The sequence below is a fragment of the Megascapheus bottae genome, chromosome 14, assembly GCF_031878675.1.
Source record: "Megascapheus bottae isolate mThoBot1 chromosome 14, mThoBot2.hap1, whole genome shotgun sequence".
Taxonomy (NCBI): Eukaryota; Metazoa; Chordata; class Mammalia; order Rodentia; family Geomyidae; genus Megascapheus; species Megascapheus bottae.
In genome coordinates this window covers 5,570,843-5,590,301 of record NC_143522.1, presented here as the reverse complement: position 1 = coordinate 5,590,301, position 19,459 = coordinate 5,570,843, and the positions used below count along the sequence as shown (strand labels likewise).

General features: G+C 39.5%; 2 long non-coding RNA genes across 2 annotated transcripts in view; both read right to left on the bottom strand.

The window, feature by feature from the left end:
* The window catches only part of LOC150054567 (uncharacterized), a 31,683-nt gene extending 22,545 nt beyond the window's left edge, over window positions 1-9,138 (bottom strand). The window contains exon 1 of the long non-coding RNA XR_016537643.1: window positions 9,066-9,138. This is a non-coding gene — a long non-coding RNA (uncharacterized LOC150054567). The remainder of the gene's footprint in view (window positions 1-9,065) is intronic.
* Window positions 9,139-15,919: 6,781 nt separating this feature from the next.
* LOC150054566 (uncharacterized) overlaps window positions 15,920-19,459 on the bottom strand; it is a 92,690-nt gene continuing 89,150 nt past the window's right edge. Inside the window, exon 3 of the long non-coding RNA XR_016537644.1 lies at window positions 15,920-16,089. This is a non-coding gene — a long non-coding RNA (uncharacterized LOC150054566). The remainder of the gene's footprint in view (window positions 16,090-19,459) is intronic.

Genomic DNA, 19,459 nt, shown 5'->3' with positions numbered 1-19,459 from the left:
ATATATTCTTCTTATTACTCTTCTTATTTTGATAAGTTTTATCTAAGTTCATCTAAACTTTCTACACAAATACTCTACCTGTCTATCACCTTAGGTCAGTTATCCTTACACCCTTTCTTCATTACTATAATATTCTTACACTCCAGTATTATTCTTTTCCTACCTCCCTTGTCATCTTTCATATTGTTTTTCTATCTCTGGTCCTCTGTTCATCCTTCAACTCTTATAATGCATGGATCTACATTTGATGGTTGTTGAACAATGCTGTGTATCTAGGTGTTCATTTATACTCTAGGTCCAGAGGGACTTAAATACAATACAGATTGGATTGAGGGGCTTATTGTTTTGGTCATAAATTGGTCATCTGTGATTGTATTAGATTTGTATGTAAGTGTACAAAAACAAAGAATGTTATTACCAATCTAAAAGAGCTAATATCTATTGTCAGCCAACTAAAAAGGTCTAGGTTGGTTATATCTGAAAAATTATAATCTTGCTTAGTATTAATCTTGCTCCCATCCTCAAATGGGCAGAACAAGAAACTCAAGAAAAATGTCAAATCAAGGAATAGCATCTCCCACCCAACATAAACAGGCAATGGAGCAGTCAGTGGCAAATCTAGAGGAGAGCCTTCCAAGTGCTATACAAATGCAATTGATAAACATCATTAATGAAAAATGTGAAAACATAAAGAAAGAGATAAGGAAGGAAGCCACAGCTAAACAAGAGGAAACCATAAACAAGGTGATATGTGAAAAGGGGGAAGCCATAAAGGAGGCCATAATAAAGGTTTTTCAAAGAAAAATGGATGAATTCATAGAATCCACAAACAAAAAGGTGACTGAACTCCAACAAATGTCCAAAGAGAATAAAGCTGCTGAGCTAACCACTCAAATGGAAATCAAGGAACTAAAGAAATCCATACATGATCTAAAACAAGAGATGCATCAAAAATGAGCAATTAGAAGCAAGGGAGATGAAGAATAAAGTAGATAGCTTTGATAGCAGGTTAGACAATGCAGAAGAGAGAATTTCCGGGGTTGAAGATAATTTAGTTATTATAGAAAAAGAACAGAAAATGAGTCAATTCAAATCTAGGAAATATGAGAAAACGCTACAGGAGGTCCAAGATACAATTAGGAAGCCTAATTTAAGGCTAATTGGTATTGAGGAGGGTCTAGAGAAAGAGGTCAATGGTATTGGAAATATACTTCAGGGAATCATCTCAGAGAACTTCCCAAATATCCAGAAGGGCAGGCCCATCCAGATACAAGAAGCCTTTAGAACCCCAAACAGACCTGACCAGAAAAGGACATCCCATCGCCACATTATAATCCAAACTGGATCAGTAGAGGCCAAAGATAGGATCCTAAAAGCAGTCAGGGAGAAGAGAACAATCACCTAAAGGCAAACCAATCAGAATAACCCCAGATTTCTCAGCAGAGACCATGCAAGCAAGAAGAGATTGGAACAATGTATACCATGCCCTGAAGTCAAATAACTACCAACCAAGAATACTGTACCCAGCTAAGCTCTCATTCATAATTGAGGGAACAATAAAAACATTCCATTCCAAGGAAAAGCTTCAACATTATGTGGCAACAAAACCAACACTACAGAAAATTCTCAAAGATGTTCTACACGTGGAAAACCAACACAAATGTAATACAGAGAAAGACATGGCACCTAAAACTCATAATGTCTAACTACCACAAAAACTATCAAGACACAGGCCCTAATGAAAGCTTGTAAAAATGGCAGGAACTACTAAATATTTCTCAATCCTAACTCTCAATATCAATGGACTTAACTCTCCAATTAAACGGCATAGATTATCTAGTTGGATCAAAAAACAAGATCCATTGTTCTGCTGTCTTCAAGAGACACATCTTACCTAAAAAAACAAACACCTTTTGAAAATGAGAGGTTGAAATAAACTCTATCAAGCTAACGGCCCCCATAAACAGGTTGGCGTTGCCATCCTCATATCAGATAAAATAGACTTCAAACTAAAATTAGTGAGAAAAGACAAAGAAGGTTACTACATACTACTAAAGGGATCTTTCCTCCAGGAGGACAAAACCATCCTAAATATCTACACACCGAATCCCGGAGCTCCGAACTTCATCAAGCAAACTTTACTTTCACTGAAACCATACATAGATCGAAACACAGTGATTGTTGGTGACTTTAACACACCACTCTCACCTTTGGACAGATCAACAAGGCAAAAACTCAACAGAGAAACCTTAGAATTGAACAACTATATAGACCAACTAGATCTAACAGACATCTGCAGATTATTCCACCCAGCAACAACACAATATACGTTTTTCTCAGCAGCACATGGAACATTTTCCAAAATAGACCACATCTTAGGCCATAAAACAAACCTGGACAGATTCAGAAACACTGAAATTATGCCCTGCACTCTCTCAGACCACAAGGGCATCAAATTGGAACTGAACACGCAACTCCACCAACGAAAACCCTGTAACTCATGGAGATTGAACAACACATTGTTGAATCACCAATGGATCATCGAAGAGATCAGAACAGAAATCCAACAGTTTATGAAATTTAACAATAAGGAGCACACAAAATACCAGCTCCTTTGGGACATGGCAAAGGCAGTACTCAGAGGAAAATTTATAGGTCTGAGTGCCTACAATAACAAATTGGAAAAAATCGCAAACCAACAATTTAATGCGTCACTTTAAGCTCCTGGAAAAAGAGCAACAAACCAACCCTAATCCCACTAGAAGGAAGCAAATTATTAAAATCAAAGCAGAATTAAATGAATTGGAATCCAAAAAACTACAAAAAGAATCAACAAAACCAGGAGTTGGTTCTTTGAAAGAATTAACAAAATTGACAAACCCTTAGCAAATCTTACCAAAAAAAGAAGGGAGCATATCGAAATAAACAAAATCACAGACGAAAATGGTAATATCACGACAGAAATTACCAAGATCCGGAGTATCATGAGGGAATACTTCTCAAACCTTTACGCCAACAAATTTGAGAATCTAGAAGAAATGGATGAATTCCTAGCCAATATTAACTGAACCAAGAAGAACTAACCCAACTAAACAGGCCTATTTCAAGCACTGAAATAGAAATGGCAATTAGAGAACTTCCACCTAAGAAAAGCCCAGGGCCACATGGATTCACAGCTGAATTCTATAAGGTCTTCAAAGCAGAACTCACACCAATACTCCTCAAGCTCTTCAACGAAATTGAAAATGAAGGTTCTTTACCAAACTCATTCTATGAAGCCAGTATAACCCTCATCCTCAAACCAGACACAGATTCATCAAAGAAAGAGAACTATAGACCTATTTCTTTGATGAACATTGATGCAAAACTTCTCAACAAAATACTGGCCAACCGTCTACAACAGCACATCAAAAAAATTATACACTATGATCAAACAGGATTCATCACAGGGAGACAAAGCTGGTTCAACATACGCAAATCAATTAATATAATTCAACACATCAACAGGAGCAGGGACAAAAATCACATGATTGTCTCAATAGATGCAGAAAAGGCTCTGGAGAAACTAGGAATTCATGGAACATTCCTCAATATAATAAAGGCTGTGTATGACAAACCCACAGCTAGTATTATACTTAATGGTGAAAATCTAAAGCCATTCCCTCTAAAATCAGGAATGAGACAAGGATGCTCACTCTTCTCTCCACTCCTCTTTAACATAGTACTAGAATTCCTAGCCAGTGCAATAAGGCAAGAAGCAGGCATAAAGGAGATCCAAATAGGGAAAGAGGAAGTAAAACTTTCCCTCTTTGCAGGAACAGTGCAGGAGGAATTTCAATACCAAACTTTAGACTCTGTTACAGAGCTATAGTTATCAAAACAGCTTGGTACTGGCACAAGAACAGGCCTGAAGACCAATGGAATAGAACTGAGGACCCAGATATTAAACCACAGACCTATGGCCACCTAATCTTTGACAAGGGAGCAAAAAAAAAATAGAATGGAAGAAAGATAGCTTCTTCAACAAGTGGTGCTGGCAGAACTGGTTAAGCACATGCAGAAAACTAAAGTTGGATCCTTCTTTGTCACCCTGTACTAGAATTAACTCCAAATGGATCAAAGACCTGGAGGTAAAAGCTGACACTCTGAAAACTTTACAAGAAGGAATAGGAGATACACTAGACCTCCTTGGCACAGGATGAAATTTTCTGAATAAGGACCAAGAATCACAACAAATCAGAGAAAGACTGGATAAGTGGGACTGCATCAAATTGCAGAGCTTTTGTATGGCAAAGGACATAGCTAGTAAACTAATTAGGAAGCCTACAGAGTAGGAGAAGATCTTCACCAACCATACAACAGACAAAGGCCTTATATCTAAAATATATCAACAGCTCAAAAAATTGAATCACTCCAAAACTAATCTCCAAAGTAACAACCATCCCATTAAAAGATGGGCCAAAGACTTAAAGAGAGTCTTCTCTGAAGAAGAAACAAAAATGGCCTATAGACACATGAAGAAATGCTCAACATCTCTGGTCATAAAAGAAATGCAAATCAAAACAACTCTAAGATTCCACCTCACTCCAGTTAGAATGGCCAGGATCAAGAAAAGTAATAACAGATGCTGGAGGGGATGTGGCCAGGAGGGATCACTACTACACCGTTGGTGGGAGTGCAAACTTGTTCAACCACTATGGAAAGCAGTACGGCAGTTCCTCAAAAGACTAAACATAGAGCTCCCCTATGACCCAGAAATTCCACTGCTTGGCATTTACTCAATCATCCAGAAACAAGGACATACTAAATCCACCAGCACAACAATGTTCATTGCAGCACTATTTACCATAGCAAAGATATGGAACCAACCCAGATGTCCCTCAGTTGATGAGTGGATCCACAAGATGTGGTATTTGTACACAATGGAATTCTATGCTGCTGTCAGAAAGAATGACATTGCCCCATTCCATTAGGAAATGGAAAGACTTAGAAAAGATCATATTAAGTGAAATAAGCCAGACTCAAAGGAACTTAGGCTCAGTGGTTTCCCTCATTTGTCATAATCAATAGAAACCTTGGGCTCTCCTAGCAGAGATTTGCAATAGAGCAAAACCTTGATACAAAAGGCCATATAGTAAGACACTGAATGAAAGGATCTCTAGGATATAGAAACATAAGCCATATAATGAATGATTGTTGTTCTTAAGGTACTATGTTATGTCTCATCTCTTTTGCTGTCCCTTGGTTATCTCATATTGTTACAGTATCTCACTTTGTTACCTGATATATTGGACATATTTGTATTTGGTTATTTGAAACTGGATAGGGAAGGGGGGAAAACAAGATGAGGGGTGGAGGTGGGGGGGAGGGAAATGGGGACCAAGACATGTGAAAGGTTATCAATGTATGGGAATTAATGCACCATCTATATTATGTAACCCTTTTATTAATTACTATTAAAATATATGAAAAAAAATAAAATAAAATAAAAATTCCTGACCAATGTGACATTGAAGAGACAGGGCAGTTATACTGGTAAGAAGAGAACAGCTAAAAAATGATAAAACAACAACAAATCCCTGGGAAGGGGCTTGGAGTTTGGCCTAGTGGTAAAGTGCTTGCCTAGCATGCATGAAGACCGGGGTTCTATTGCTTGGTACCACATACACAGAAAAAGCCAAAAGTGGTGCTGTGGCTCAGGTTGTAGAGCTCTAGCCTTGAGAAAGTCCAAGGACAGTGCTTAGGACCTGAGTTCAAACCCCAGGGCTAGTAATAAAAAAAAAAATCTCAGGGAAGCCGAGCATGGTGGCTCACATCTGTAATCCTAGCTACCTAGGAAGCTGAGATCTGAGCATAGTGGTTCAAAGCCAGTCTGGGCACTAAAGTCCATGAGACTTATCTCCAATTAACCACCAGAAAACTGGAAGTGGTGCTGTGGCTCAAGGGGTAGGGTGGTAGCCTTGAGCTGAAGAGCTCAGGGACAGCGCCCAGGCCTAGAGTTCAAGCCCCACAACCCCCCCCCACACACACACACACACAAAATCTCAGGGACAGTGCCTAGTCTAGTCCCTGAGTTCAGACCCCAGGACTGGCACAAAAATACATACATACGTACATATAATATATATACACATATACATATATAAATACATATACACATACATAAATATGGGCTAGACATATGTCTTAAGAGCTAGAGTACAAGCATAAGGCTCTGAGTTCAAACTTCAGAATTACAAAAATATAAATAAAATCAATCAATCAATAAAGAAGCTTTCAAGTGAAAGCTTTTAAAAATTCTCTGAGGATAACAAATCTGAGCAAGAACTTAGTCCAGCATCTGGGGCCCATAGTTGCCTTTGGGTAGTCATTTGTCCAGCCCCATAGCCTGGAGAGAGTGGGAGCCACTGCTGGCCTTTGAAGTAGTAAGTAGTAAGAGAGAACAGGTAGATTATTCAGAAATTCTGAAGGGACATTTGAGACCAATGAGTAGAACTAGAAGACTATGTGGGAAGACTGAGAATCAAGAGAAGCTCCTGGTTGCAAGTTTCTGGTGAACAAGGGGCCAATTCTCTTTGGTTCTCTGAGTCTCCAGGCCCTTATCTACAGGATTAGAGAGCTGGCCTTGATGGTCTCAAAGGTCCTTTCAGCTCTAGGTGGGAAAGTTATGGAAATCCTATTTGAATAGACCTCTCCTACCTAAGTTTATCTCTGTGTTGACAAGCCTATAAATCTGGGAGACCCAATGCCACCTGGAGGTGGTGGCGGACACAGCCTTCAGGGAAGTCTCAGGTGACCATCTCCACTGAGGAGAATGGGGAACGCCAAGAAGCTGCTCCAGTCCAGTGGGGACCGTAGGTCGTTTCAGCAGAATGACTCAAATTCCTTTCACAAACTGTGAGCTCATTTCATTCTTCCCACCCAGTGGTGAGGTTAGTATTTATAGTAGCCCTTTCCACAGGAACACAAGAGACAACCAAGAGAATGCTATGGGAAAGAAAAAAAGTTATTTTTAGGTACATGTAAGATATGAAAGAGACAGCTACCTCCCTTGGCTGCCAGACAGGTTTCATATGTTAACTGGAAGATTCCCAAGCAATGACACACCTTTTCTCTTTTTTTTCATCATCTTTGGCTAACTGGATGCAATTCAGCATGAAACAAATCTTCTCATTGGGCTGAGTTCTCTTGTACCTGTGACTAGATAAAGCATTTGCTTTATTTTTCCTTCTCTTTCCACACACAGGTACTTGTAGTTTGGCTTTTTGTTTTTCCTTCCTTTAGGAATTTTTTTTTTTTTTCTGGACAGGAAGCAGAAGCTGCTTAAAGATAATAGACCATCAGGTCTTCTTTGTAAAAGCTTGGGCCTATTGTGATGATTAGATACTCTGGGAGAAGCTGGGAGGCAGCCTAAAAGGAGGGCCTTCAAAGACAAGGACAGAGAGAAGAGCTTTCCAGACCCTGGAAGTGCAGAAAAAGGGAACACAATTCCGACTGCAAAAACAGAGCCTCAGGTAACAGAGAGATTTGGCAGTGGGTTTCCAGATTCCTGAGTTCTAAAACAGCAAAATTTCACAATTAGAAGGGATCTGAGGCTACATGGGACATTTTATTTCGACTGTTGGCTGATAGCTATAAGAGAGGCTTGATACTTTTTCCCAGAACACAATGTTTTAGGGGGAAAGTGTGGACTCCCAGAGCCCACTGTGCAAGTCTGAGTTAAGATTTACTTTGGTTTTTTAAAAGAAATAAATAGAAATACAAGTACAAGTAGAGAAATTCAATATTGTTGGCCCAGCAAGGTTGTGGCATGAGTCACCATGATAATGTCTAGAAGAATGAATAACCCCATTGTTTTGCCACACTAGCCTATGAAGATACCATTTACATCTGTTTAACACCCAAATCTTATTGGTGCAAAGCTCCTACCACAGGAAATTCAGTCTCATATTCTGTTGATTAGAATGCTTTAGCTGCAAGTTTTAGAAAATCAGATCCAAACATATAAGTAAATATAGTGTCTCCTAAGCAGGAAGTCTAGAAGTGGTGAGTTCCAGGCACTGTACAGTTTGAATCCAGGTACCTTTAAGGTCTAAGTCTTCATTGAGTCTCAGAAAACAAAATGGCACCACAGTGGTACTGATATGCTAAGCTGAAATAACCTTTCTTCCCCCCCCCCACCAAGTTCACTCGTTTCCCTTCTCTAATTTTCAAAAGAAACGCAAACCTCCTCCCTAAGAATCTCATAAAATAAACAGGAAAGATTAACCACTTGAGAAAGTCCAGACAGACATTTCAACTATTCTGAGAGCAGCTCAAGCACCTTGAAAGAGACTTGATCAGCATAATAAGATCAATTTGTTCACCATGCAATTCACCCTTACCTTGCTTACCTTGCCTGCCCTAGCCCCAGCTATTCTATCTCCTACTTGATTTCCAGAAATTTTCCATTTAAAAACCACTCAGCACTCTCCTGGCCCATTCATTTCCCCACTTCACTCTCCCAGAAGAAGGTAAGATGTAAGACTCTGAACCTCATTGTGTTATTAGGTAATCGCTCCTCTGTGACTTTCTCCCAAGTACATTAAACAAATGTGTATGCTTTTTCTCCTGTTAATCTGTCTCTTGTCAGTTTGTTCCAGAGAACCTCCTGAGGTAAAACAGAACCTTCCCATTACTCCTATATCTTCATGTCTCTGTTGTGATGTGTTCAGGATGTTGGCTTTATCTTTAAATTAGCTTTATTTATGCTATCAAGATGCTTGCACCAGACACAACATCCAGGGGAAGGAAGGGGTGTGTCTGCTTCTTAAAAGCATGGAAGTTTTCTTCAGATGTTCTGAAAATCTCCTTCATCTCTTATTGGCTTAAACTGGGTACTTGCCCAACCTCAACCCCCCACTAGGGAATGAACCCAGTACTTGACTGCTGGGCAAGTGCTGTATATTGGACCTGCATCCCCAGTCTACTCAATGTCTATTCTTAAACTAATCCCTGAGAAAGACAGTAAAATAATCATAGATACTTTAAAAGGAGCTGAAAAAATCAACAATTAATACAAATACCTTCCAAATACAGCCTTGCCCACTGCAAAGTCCCATGAATATCTTCACATTCCATGGCTGAATTTGATTCCTTCTTCTTTTTCTGTTTATATAGAATTCTCTCTTGAAGACCTGGCATGCACTTAGCCTGAAAAGATTACCAGTTCATGCAGCACAAATATGAATACAGATCAAGATCTTTCTCCCAGGTCTGTCTCATAATAGGTTCTATGAATTCACCTCCCTTCTTGTGCTCATTTCCCAGTTGTGGAATGCATGTTTGGAATAGATATATTTAGCCACAGGCAGAATTATCTCCTTTATCTATACAGTGAGGGTTATTGTCATAGTCTATTTTCTTTTAGTTAATGGAATATCGCAGTGTAGATAGTCCATAAGAAAAAAAAAGTGATTTATTTGGCTCGAAAAGCTCTTTTGCTGGTGGAGGCTCAAGATATACTGGCCTTCACGTGTTAAGGATTGAGTGAACCATTTCTATATTCCTTTCTTTCTTCCTTCTCCAACTCCTCCCTCTCCATCTTCATTAGTGTTAAAGATCAAACCTAGGGCAACAGTGAGCCATACTTTAGCCCTTGTCTTATAAAGTCACAGTACCATTGGACTAAAGGCTTGCCCTTATGGCCTGACACCATCAAATTTACTTTGGGGGAAGGAACTGGAGGTGTCCCTCAGTGGCAGAACACTTATCATGAACAAGACATAGGGCATTATCTAGGAATTATCCCCCCTCCGAAAAAAATAAGAGAATGTAAAGGATTCAGATACAATAATTTCCACCACATTCGCATCCCACACCTATTTGGCTCACACAGAAGACAGATGGGTCTTGGAGAATGACAATGGATTATCATAAGCTTAACCAGGTGGTGATTCCAATTGCAGTTGATATACCAGATATAGTGTCATTACTGGTGTAGATTCACTACAGATGTGGCTCATTCCATGAAATTTCTAGCGGTCCAGTTGTATGAGGCATGCCAAGATATATCTTCTAAGGTGGTGGATAAGTTTTTGCACCTGGCTCCTCCCTCAGTCATAAAAGAGGTATAATGTCCACTGGGCTTCTTGGGATTTCCTTATTTGAGTGCAAAATTGTCCATTTACTGAGTTGCAGAGTTACTAGTTTTCAGTGGAAGGCTCTGAAATGAGCCCATGTTTCTGTACAAGCTGCTCTGCCACTAGAATCACATGGCAAGGTCCTACTGGTAAAATGCCCTATAAGCCTTTAGGGTTTGGGAACAAGTTTCTACCATTATCTGAAGATAACTACTCCCCCTTGGAAACATGACAGTGCCTTAGTAGAAATTGAATATTTGACTATAAGCAACAAAGCTACCATGTAACCTGTCCATCATTGAGGGAGTGTTCTTTCATCTCTCTAAGTAGGGTGTACATAGTAAATACTTTATCACTAAATGGAAATGGTGCAGAGGCCATCAGGTCTGAACAGTCCCTGATGGCATAAATATATTAAATAAAAAGTAGCCCATATGACAACCATACCTAGCTAGTCCTGCTACCCTGCCTTCTGTCTCTAAGCTGTGTCCTCACAGAGCATACTCCACGATGACTTGACAGAGAAAGAGAAGATCCTAGCCTGGTAGTTCTGCACAACCTTCAGGCACCAACTTAAAATGGACAATTGAGCCAGGCACTGGTGGGTCACACCTGTAATCCTAGCTACTCAGGAGGCTGAATGCTGAGCATCATGGTTCAAAGCCAGCCCGCGCAGGAAACTCCATGAGACTCTTATCTCCAATTAACTATTCAAAAAAGCCAGAAGTAGTACTGTGGCTCAAGCAGTAAAACACTTACCTTGAATAAAAGCTCAGGGACAATGCCCAGACCCAGAATTCAAGCCCCAGGACCAAGAAAAAAAAAAGAAAGAAAAGAAAGAAGAAAAAAGAGGGGAGGACATTTGTGAAGGAAAATCTTCCCAGTGGGCAGCACATCCAAAAATGTACCCAGTTGTTTGCTTTTCTTGGAAAGGAAAATGGCCAGGTGTGACTAATTGTCTGTGGCTGATGAGTTGGCTGTATGATCAGGGACTTGGAAGGAAGGAATCTGACTAGAAAATTGGTGATCAGGAAACTTGATGAAGAAGATATAGCTATACTTCTCTGGACAGGAAAAAAAAATACAAATAGTCACACGTATGTATATACTCATCAAAAGATGATCTCTGCAGAGAATAATTTTAATGGGTGATTGGGATGGCCAATTCTGTGGGTACCAGTCAGCCTCTTTCCATCCTGATCATCTCCCGATTGGCTCATGACCAAAATGTCCACAGTAGCAGAATGGAGATGATGGGTGGGCTCAGCAATACAGACTTCTGCCCACCAATGCCAATCTGGCTATAGCCACTGTGAGTACCCAATCTGCCAGAAAAGAGACCATCACAAAGTGATATGGCATCATTTCTTAGGGTGACCAGCCAGCTGCCTAGTAGCAAGCTGATTACACTGAACAGCTTCCATCATGGAAGGATAGGTGGAATACATACTGACTTTGGATATGAATTTGCCTTCCCTACAGATATTTCTCCCCTGAGAAAACTACCATGCTTAGTGAACGCATTATTTTCTATATTGACTTTCCACATAGTATTGCTTTTTGTTTGTTTTCCATTTTGTCACACTTTATTTTTGTTAGCATATATTAATTATATAAAAGAGTTTCATTGGAAGATTTGGCATTCACTGATACTACCATAGAATCACTGCTAAAGTTTGCATCTTCAATGTTCCCCAAAGGCCTATGTGTTAAAAACTTATCTCAGAGTGGTGCCTTAGGGAAGTGGTAGAAACGTTCAGGAAGTAAGGACTAGTTGAGGATTTTGAATCATTTGAAGATACTACCTTAAGGGAATTACAATCATGAGACTGTAGTCTCTCTTCCTAAGAATCCTAGTCCACAAGAGGAACACATTGCTCTACCATGACTCTCTGCCATAACATACTGCCTCAACACAGGCCCAAAGTAATGGCGCCCACTGAACTTCCCAAATGTGAAGTGAAATACATTTTTCTCTTTATAAGTTTTCTCAGATACTTTTTTATAGTAATGGAAAACTGGCACACATACCCACTATCCTGGAGTAGCTAGGTTTTGACAGAATAGAGGAATGGCCTTTCGAAGACTCAGTTACAGGAGTCAAATGACAATATCTTGTAGGTCCACAGTAAGGTTCTTCAGAAAGCCATATGTGCTCCAGTACTTGGTGCTTTATTTTCTCTAGTTGGGATTCACAGGTCCAGAAATTAAGGAGAGAAAATGTGGGTTATATGGCGGTTATATGCAGATTACTCTTTACTCTGATCATTGCCTCTATAGTCAATGGAAAACTGCAACCCAATGCAGCTGCATACACTCCAGGGTTAAAGGTTTAAGTGTTCCCAGATAAAGAACCATAAGCTGCTGAGGTGCTCACTAAGGGTGAAGAGACTATAGAATAGGTAGCGGGAGAAGTTATAACCATGTGACTACAGAGAAAAAAAAAGCTGTAACTGTCATGGATATTCACTCTTTATTTTATTATATATTATATATAATATATGAATTGATCTATATGTTAAGCCGATCTTTATTTTCTCCCATCTCATTTCCTCATCCTGTAACAAAGATATATTGACTTTATATCATCATAGTATTTACACAATGTTAATTTTTCATCACAGCATTTAAGTTACAGGATATTAAGGAGAAAGTAAACATTCCTCAGGGACTTTAGCTCCTCTTCAGGGGAAGGGATTAGTGTGGGTTTTAGTTGTATGCAAGATATTTATATCATGTTAGGCAGAATTATAACCTCATTATTATTTTTATTTGAAGATAAAATATGGCTTAAGGAGATGCACAAGGATATCAAGGTGACCAAGGGCAGATTTCTCATAGCTAATAATCCGTGTCAGTTTGTCTGGGGCAGGAAGTGCCCAATAGTGAGTTTAACATTACTATGAGTGTGGCTGTGAGAGTGGTTGTTTCTAGAGATTCACATTTGAATTCATTGGCTGAGTCTAGAAGATTGTCCTCCCTAATGTAGGTGGGCCTTGTCTGAACCATTAAAGACCTGGATAGAAAGAAAGCTGAATTTGCTCTCAGCCTGGCTGAGCCAGGACATCAGTTTTCCTTGATTTTGATCTTAAAATTATCTTTATGTCAGTACTTGCTTTATTGCTATAACCCCTACCCCTACCCCACTATCCTTCTAGGACTTTGACCAAAAGTTTATTGAGGAAGGCAGGATTTTGACACAGAAGATAAGTTGTTCCAATTTGAAGGAAAGATTTCAGCTCAGATGAGAGATTTTACAAATAAGGAAAATGTAGACTCCTTACAGGATCAAGTAAGAGCCTTGAATCCCAGGGTAAAAACTTGGGACTTCTTTCCACAGATAATGGGGAAATGTGAAAGGAGCTGACAAGGGAGTGACAAAGTACCAACTGAAAAGGGAAGGTGACCAGGTGGGCTATTCTCCTATCTGCATACTGTGGGATTTGAACAATATGTCTTCTGAGCTCTCCTCCAAGTTTGACATTCTGTGATTGTTCTTTTCCTTAAGGAAACATTAAAGAAGTATACAGAATAGTCTTTCAGCCTATGAAGGCAGAGCATACATTTCCATAACCTTAGATATGACAACCAGTGGGTCAGATTACTAGAGGTAGGGGGTTGAGGAAGAATGTGAGTATCAAATGCCTAGTAGTCTATGAAGCTAAAGCTTGGGGAAAAGGACAAACAAGCACCACTTGTGTTTCCATGAATAATCTTTGTAGACTATCAAAATGATGAATGTACCATTACCTCAAGTCTTCTCCAACTTCTTGTCACCAAGTGAAGGGTCTCCCATACTCAATTGTGTGTGTGTGTGTGTGTGTGTGTGTGTGTGTGTGTGTGTGTGAGGGGGAGGCGGGAAATGGGGTCATGAACTCAGGGCCTGGGCACTGGTCCTTGAGCTCTTTTGTTCAAGGCTAGCACTGTACCACTTTCAGCCACATTTCCACTGCCAGTGGTTAATTAGAGATTAGAGTTTCCCTACAACTTAGACTTTTCTGCCTCAGCTTGCTTCAAACTGTGATCTTTAGATCTCAGCCCTTTGAGTAGCTAAGATTACAGGCGTGAGTCACTGGTGCCCAGCCATTCCTAACTTTTTTTTTAGTGTGAAGATTTTTTTTTATTAAAGAATTTATTAACATTGATTTTTACATTATATTTTAAATGACAAGTTTAACAAACAAGTGTTCAAGGGGGGAATCTCTATTTATAATCACTGGGACTTAGTATTTAGAACTTAATCAAAATTAGGCTAAGGGTTTGTATGTCATAGAAACATTAATTTATGAAATAAAACATTATGTCTATAGAGTCATAGGTTTTTATGTCTATATAGTTATGTTTATATTTCCGTTACCATGTCCATAGCTTTGGGTATGCAGTTATTTTGAGTCCTCACTCTTGTACTCTTTGGATTTAATAGCCACATATTAAGGATACCATGCATCTTTTGATCCTTAGGTCTTGACTTGTCTCACTCAACATGATTCGCTCTAGATTCATCCACTTCCCTGCGAATGCCATTATTTTATCTTGTCTGTTGGCTATGTAGAATTCCATTGTGTATATATATACCACATTTTCTGTATCCATTCATCTGCAGTAGGGCATCTGGATTGTTTCCATCGCCTGGCTATTGTGAATTGTGCAGAGATGAACATAGCTGAGCAGGTGTCCTTATAATATCTTGGGTCATGATGTTCAGGATAGATGCCCAGAAGTGGTATGGCGGGATCGTAGGGAGGTCTATTTTCAGTTCTTTAAGAAACCTCCACACTGCTTTCCAGAGTGGCTGAACTAGTTTACATTCCCACCAGCAGTGTAGTAGGGTTCCTTTTTCTCCACAATCCCGCCAGCAACTGTCATTGTCTGAGTTCAAAATCTTGGCCATTCTTGTTGGGGTAAGGTGGTATCTTAGGGTTGCTCTTATTTGCATTTCTTTTATGGCCATAGATGATGAACATTTTCTCATATGCTTTTCTGCCATTTTAATCTCTTCTTCTGATAAGTCTCTCTTTAGTTCCCTTGCCCATTTAGTGAATGGTTTATTGGGTTTGGGGGGGATTAGTTTCTTGAGTTCCCTGTAGATACTGGATATTAAGCATTTGTCAGATGTATTATTGGTGAATATCTTTTCCCAGTTGGTTGGCTGTCTCTCTACTTTCACGACTATGTTTTTATCTGTACAGAAACTTTTTATTTTTAGGTAGTCCCATTTATCGAGTCTCTCTCCAATCTGTTGTGACCCTGTGATTCTGTTCAGGAATCTTTTGCCTGTGCCAGTGTCTCTCCTACTTTATCATGTAGCAGTTTCACAGTTTCTGGTCTGATGTTGAGGTCTTTGATCCACTTTGAGTTAATGCTTGTGCATGGCGAAAGGCTAGGGTCAATTTTTAGTTTTCTGCATGTGGCTGCCCAGTTTTGCCATCACCAATAATTGAATAGACTGTGTTTGTTCCACTGTATATCTTTGGCTCCTTTGTCAAATACAAGTTGCCTATAGGTATGTGGTTCTATTTCTGGGTCTTCTATTCTGTTCCACTGATCTTCTGGTCTGTTTTTTGTTATTATGGCTCTATAGTAGAGTTTGAAGTCTGGTATTGTAATACCACCAGAATTACTCTTTTGGCCTAGAATTGTTTTGGCTATTCTAGGTTTTTTCTTGTTCCATATGAATCTTTGGATTATATCTTCTATTTCTGTAAAGAATGTCTTTGGGACTTTGATGGGGATTGCATTGAATTTGTATATCAATTTTGGCAGTATAGCCATTTTCACTATGTTGGTTCTCCCTAGCCATGAGCATGGGATGTCTTTCCATTTCCTAGTGGCTTCTTTAATTTCTTTTGTTAGTCAGCCATACCTAACTTTTGATCCCACTTTCTGTGGCTCCTCTGTTTCTTCCTTCACCAACAACTCAAACCTTTCTTCTCAAGGGGCTCCTGCCTTGTCTTCAAAATTTCTTATACTTTTGAAAACAAACATCATGAGTTAATTTCAAATAACCTTTAGCATCCACTCTCCTACCCCTGCTTTCCCTTTCCAATTTGTCTCCAGATATATATAGATATATCTATATCTATATCTATCTATCTATCTGTATATATACAGATATATATACATATATATGTATATATATATATATATATGCTACTTTCACAAGCCATACAGCTGCTCATTTCTTTTTTTTTTTCTTTTTTGTGGGTCATGGAGCTTGAACTTGGCCTGGGCACTGTCCCTGAGCTCTTTAGCTCAAGGCTACTGCCCTACCCTTGAGCCAAGTCCCACTTCCTGTTTTCTAGAGGTTAATTGGAGATAAGAGTCTCGGTCCTTTTGTGTCTGGGCTGGCTTTGAGCCTTGATCCTCAGATCTCAGCCTCCTTAGTAGCTAAGATTACAGTGCCCCACTCATCTTAATCTTCTTAAGTCTCTGTCTTCTTTGTAACATAGTCTTAGGTTAACTTCTTTCATACCTATTTATAGTCAAACTTTCTGAAAGCATTAGGTAGACCTGTTCTCTCTTTTTACACCCTTTCTGGCCACTCCTCATACTCTGAAAGGTGGCTTGTCTTCCAATGTGCCAGGAAGAACAACCTTGCTAAGGTTACCAATGACTTCCTTCCTCAGTGCCTAAATCCCTTGGACCCTTGGGTTGCCCTTTGCCATATTCTAAACATTATGGAACTACTTTCCACCTATCCTTGCCTGGCATTTCTCTCCCTCCTGGATGTGTCCTCTCTGTGTCACTGATAGGTATTTATCAGATACCTATGAGTTAAAGCAATGTGCTACACCCTAAGGTTGTCATAGTGAAAAGAGACTCAAAGTCTTAGCTATAGTGCATTTGACATTCTCCCAGTGGTATTAGTCCTAAGCGGATGCCATTGGCACCTAACTAGGTCACCAGCCCAGATCTTTGTCTTCTTGACATCTCTACTTGGCCATTCCACATAGACTTGTCAAACTTGCTTTGCCCCAGATAAAATTCTCCCTGTTATCCTCTGCCATTTCTTTTCCTAGACTGGTTATGGAAATCAGAAGCTGTTCTTCATCAGTGTTTATCTCTGATGCTTTAACTTTCTTCTCCTAAATCTAATTTGCAGCCAAGACCTGCCAATTGTACCTTCAAATTCTTACTCCTGGGATCCACTCTCTGCTGTGTATGATCAATGCTCTTTTTTTTTTTTTTTTGCCAGTTCTGGGACTTGAACTCAGGCCTGGACGCTGTCCTTGAGCTTTCTCAAGGCTAGCACTCTAACGCTTGAACTGCAGCACCACTTCCAGCCTTTTCTGGGTATATGGTACCATGGAATCCAACTCAGGGCTTCATGCATGATAGGCAAACACTCTACCACTAGCACACTCCTGGCCTCAATGCTCTTACTCTAAGGTCAACATTTCCTCTTCCTTAGTTCCTAATAGGTGCTCCTCTAGTCATGCCCACTGCCATGCCTCTCCTCACCTGCAATTCAGCCTCACACTGTACTTGCAGTAATTTACTAATATTGCCCTACTCACATGATCTCCCTGCTTAAAATTTTTCACATCCTTCCAAATAAAAATCTAACCCTTTTATATGGTGGAGAAGACACCTTCTTACCTCTGCCTCTTCTCTTTTCCTCTCCTCACCCTTCCCATTCCCAACTCTCCTACCACACTCAACTTTTCTCTTTCAGTGTCCTGGATGTGCCATACTCTTTCATACCCTCAACTCCTCATCCTGAAATACCTCCCCAGTGCCAATTCCCATCCCCTCCCCTGGCTAACTGCTCCTGACTCCTGCCTCAGACTAAATGTTAATTCTGGAACAGTCTCTAGAAAACCTGCTGTTTGGATAATTTCCCTTTGTACTTCAGTGTCCATTTGTATTCATCCTCTTATGATTGTCTGCTTTCATTTCTTACTTTCTGGATCCCTTCTCCATGATACTCTGAGTCACAGAAAGACAGGAACACAGTATACTTCATTCATGGAGTATTACTGCCTTTCTACCCCTTAGAAAGCACCAACTCAATAACTATTTGTAGAATGAATTGATAAGTTACTTTCTTGCCCCTAGCCTCTGCATGCAGATATGTTTACGATTCATGTATAAGAACTTTGCTCCATTTTATTTTTATATTTCATTGGTTTCTATGATTTCAATGATGACTCTGCAAGGATGTTTCTAATCTACCCCTATACAGTATACCTTTCATATCAAAAATCTACATTTCCAACATCAAGGTAGGTATTTATTCTTCTAGATTTTTTTCATTGTCTCAAAAGACATAAAACATAAATAATATTCAAGGAAATCTGAACACAGTTATATAATGCATTATCTATAATATTGAGAGATTGGAAATTACTCTGCTTATCAAAAGAACATTGAGTAAATCACAATACCACTGAGCAGTCTGTTCAGTGAAGCATCAAGCTTCATCTGTGTAAGAAGCAGACAGTACCTTTTGTATGATTTTCTCTTTCTTTGAGCCCAAAATGAATCTATTCACTAGCATGTTAAACAATGATGTGTACATGTGTATGTGTGCCAGCCAGAACTATAGCTTCAATTTAGGGTCCAGGTACAGTCATTTAGCTTTTCATTCAAAGCTCATGTTCTACCACTTGTGCCATAGCTCCATATCTGGCTTTTTAGTGGTTACTAGCAATAAGAGTCTCACAAGCAGGGTTGGTGGCTCATGCCTGTAATCCTAGCTACTAAAGTGGCTGAAATCTCACGATCATAGTTCAAAGCCAGCCCAGGCAGAAAAGTCTATGTATCTCCAATTAACTACCAGAATACCAGAAGTGGTGCTATAGCTCAAAGTAGAACACTAGCCTTGAGGGAGAAAGCTCAGGGACAGCACCTATGCCTCCAGTTTAAGCCCCACTATAATAGATAAAACAAAAACAAACAAAAAGAAGTCTCACAGGCTTTCCTGCCTAGGCTGGCTTTGGAATTATATCCCCAGATTTCAGCCTTCTGAGGAGCTAAAATAACAGGTGAGAACCACCAATACAAAAGTGAGCACTGCATTTTATAATGTATATTTCAATGATTATGTAAGGAACCTGAGAAAGTACTAGTTGCTATCTATTAGTGAACATGTGGTTTCTGCTGCAAACAAAAAAGTTTTTATAGAGTATAAATGGAATTTAATCTTTGATCATCCAACATACACTCATTGAGCACCTACATGCCAATTTCTGTTCCATTGTGCTAGAAATATATGTGCCAAAGAACAATGCAGTCTTTTCCCTCTCAGAGTCTTCTAAATAGACCACAAGCAGATAAGTAGATTTATAAAATGAAGAGACAACTCACTATAAGTACTATGTGAGATATGTTAGTTT